Source organism: Uloborus diversus, chromosome 2 (genome assembly GCF_026930045.1).
Source record: "Uloborus diversus isolate 005 chromosome 2, Udiv.v.3.1, whole genome shotgun sequence".
NCBI lineage: Eukaryota > Metazoa > Arthropoda > Arachnida > Araneae > Uloboridae > Uloborus > Uloborus diversus.
The window spans coordinates 16,196,225-16,200,030 of record NC_072732.1 but is presented as its reverse complement, the minus strand read 5'-3'; positions in this window follow the sequence as shown (position 1 = coordinate 16,200,030).

Genomic DNA, 3,806 nt, shown 5'->3' with positions numbered 1-3,806 from the left:
AGAAATCTTCTTTACTAATAATACAGCTGAAAGTCTAGTCTGGATCTCTGTCTGGTTCTTTCTCTGTCAGGATCTCTGTGACAAGCAGCGCCTAGACCGTTCGGCCGATTTTCATGAAATTTGGCACAAAGTTAGTTTGTAGCATGGGGGTGTGCACCTCGAAGCGATTTTTCGAAAATTCGATGTGGTTCTATTTCTATTCCTACTTTAAGAACATTTTCCCGAGCAAAATAATCATAAGATGGACGAGTAAATTACCAACCTATCATAAAGAGGAACCGTAACATGGGCAAGCCAATTGGCGAGAAATTCACCATACATTATTTGTAAACATACAGGCAAACCAAAAGACCTTTTAATTTTCTAAGCTGTGCGGATACCACTAGTTAGAAAATAATTTGAAAAAAGAATGCTTCAATGAAATTAAGAAATACTATTTCAGAACCTAGTCTTAATTCCCGATTGCAAAAGTTTAATTTGTCAGAAAGAAAGTCGAGTTTTTTAAATTAAAATTTTTAATTTGTGTTTAGACCTGATTCAGTTACATTAACCGTTGCGTCCAACGTATTCCTGAATAAATGATTCACAAGGGACCTCAGATTTTTGTCCTTATGCATGACACGATATTCAACCCAACAGCGTCAATCACTGCACGTGCACCGAGGTAGAGCGAGATCCGCACGACAATGGACGTGATTTCCGTCCGCTGATGAAAGTGACGTCGATTTCTGCAGCATCTGCTTTTTGGGCCCCGCATCGCCAGTCCCCAAACTGTAGGTACCCCTCCCTCAAATGAGCTGGAAAACGCAACGAAACGACAAGAACGAACCGAATGGCTATTCGGGCGATGTAAACTGATACGGGAGGGGTGATCAAATTTTATTCACCCACAGATTTATTTTGATAGATGTTATTATGCTTCTGAGAGCAGTGAACGAAAATCGATGATGCTTGATTGTCAATTTCTTGAACAAAAAGAAAGTTCTCCAATCATTACAGTTAGTAGTATTTCGTCTTCTATCATATTCTTTCGACAATCAAGACAGAACTAACTGCGTCGCCCGGCTTTGCACGGTCTACCTCGAAAATAAAAGTTATGTCAAGTGACGCGTGTTCAACACTCAGACTTGAATAACTAGTCTGTTGTGGCCATCACGAAACTTTCTTCTATATTTTTCTTTTTTTTTCTGATCCCTCCCCATGCTTGACGAGGAAGCAATATTCCCAACAAAAATGAAACAGCAAAAACTTGACGACCATCCCAATGTCTGAATTATTGCAAAAGCAAAGCAAAGAGCGAAAATTGAAAATTATTTTAAAAGCCTTGCTTGAATTAATTACAAATATTTTATTTGTTAACAAATATAAGATGGCAACAGTTAAAAATTTTAAATCATTGAGATAATATTTCCGATCATTTCCATACAATTAAAATCACGTGAAATACGCAGACGACAATCTATTACGATTTATCTTATTGTTGCATTAATAAAGCTATTTTTATTCGCTAAAAAATAATGATAATAAAAATAAATCAGCACCTCTTGGCGCGATTGACGCCAAAATTGAACCAAAGCCAGTTTACATATGGATTCACATATATTCCAAATTTCAACCAGAACGTAGCATTACTTCTTGAGATAGGGCACTCACAATGGAAAAAAAGAACGGGCGATTGCGCTACCCCCTTTTTAGCTGTTGACACCAAAATAAAATCAGCTCTTATACCCACTAAGGGCTACTTGCCGATAAATTTTTCTTTCATTCCGTTCATTATTTCTTGAGATACAGCAGTCACAATTGACGACAAAAAACGTTCTATAGCTCAACCCCCGCTTGAGTTATTGACACCAAAATTGAATCAGCACCTGTTCCTGTTAATGGCAACATATGGACCAAATTTTGTTTGATTCCGCCAGTTACTTCCTGAGGAATAGCAATCACGCGTAACTCAAAAAACGTCCCATTGCTCCACCCCCCTTTGAGGAATTCGCGCCAAAAACCAATGGGTACAAGTTCACATAGGGGCACATATGTGTACCAAGTTTCGTTCGATTTCATGCGGTAGCTTTTGCTGTAGAGCGGCCACAAAAAACTGGTCACACACAGACGTGACACACATACACACACACACACACACACACAGACAGACAGACATTTTCCAAAAATAGCCGAAATGGACTCAGCACACCTCAAAACGTTCGAATCCGTCAAAATTTGAAATTCGAAAATTTGCACGAATCCAATACTTTCTTCTATATATTAGATATAGAAGAAAGTAATATTTCTTCTATATCTAATATATAGAAGAAAGTGATAAAAAAAAAAAGAGATAATAATAATAATCAGTAAAATGTTGCAGCAGATTGCGGAAAAATAATCAAAAAGTAAAAATTTTAAATCCCCCGATAACAAGAAACGCCTTTAGAACAAAAGCAAGAGTTTTACTTGTTCATATTTGAGAAACAAAAATGGCAACAGATCTTTCGTCTCAATGATTTTCTTCACCCGCTGTAAATTTTAATAAAAGCATTGTTGCGGAAAGTTGAGATGAAGCACTGAATAATAATTTGAATGGAGGAAAGCCTTCGAGAAATAGGAATTTAATGTCGAAATCTAAGCGTCATAATTAATAGTTTTTAACTGATGTCTCTGCTAATAATAGGGAAGTATCAACCTATCAAATATTCCAATTTTAACTATTGCACAATGTTGACAGGCTTACAAAACACAAAAATTCACCATGGCCGGATTTTTAAAACCAACGATTGATTTTTTATGAATTTTTTAAAGAGCGATGCGCAAAAAAGAGGTGTGGCCTAAAACGTCAGCAGCTGACGTCATTTCCCTGTTCCGATCAGAGCTCCATTTCCATGCCGTGTTGCGCCTACCAGGAGGTGAATAGCACTGTCTTTTTCAGCCTTTTTAAAGCCTTTAACCAGCATTTTTTTCCATCATGGAGCTAGGATTCACGAAAGGTCAATCCAATAACCTTCCTCAAGTAAAGTCATTCATGGTGTTTGACTTTTTTCGAAAGGACGAGAGATTTAATGTCCTAGAAGTAAGGGGAGTGAGACAACAAAGTTTCACCATTGTTATTCTTTAAAATTGTACGTACATATCCGTCTATGTTTGCAGTTCATATTATTCGTATTAGTTTCCCTTATCAAGATTGATCATTTCCATTTGTGTGTCGATGGTTTTTTTATCTGAATATATAAATTACAATGTAAGAGCGCTATTCCAGTTCTTACTTGGCGACTTTTAATGAGGCGCGCATTTTGTAACAACCCTACTGCAAGTGATTCCAGTACTAAGTTTTAGAGCAGTTTTTGCATGAAAATTTTTCGCTTTGTTGGCAATAAAAGCTGATCTGCTTTTTGTTTTGTGGAAAATTGTTTTAAATCCACTAATACATGTTAATTATCCTTGAGTTTTTGTGCAACTTAGCAAAAAAAGGAAAAATATATTTTTTTGCTCTTTTGATAAAAATAATAAATTTGAAAATGGTGTTCATTTTATAAAATAAGTACCTTTTTGCAGGTGAGAAAGGTCTTGTATATATAGAAACGCTTCTGGTGATAAACTGAAAATGTATTTTTAAATTATCAATTTGTAATAGTTAAAATTTGAAGATAGTTTGAATGTTAAAAAAAAAGTATTAATAGTTTTTGCATTGTTATTAAAATGGAAATAGTAATGCATCTATTACTTTCTATTTAAGTTTATTGTGCAGGGTTTAAATTCCTTTGTTTACTTGCATTTTTTTAAAAATATCTCATATGCTTATTAAACATTTATTTATG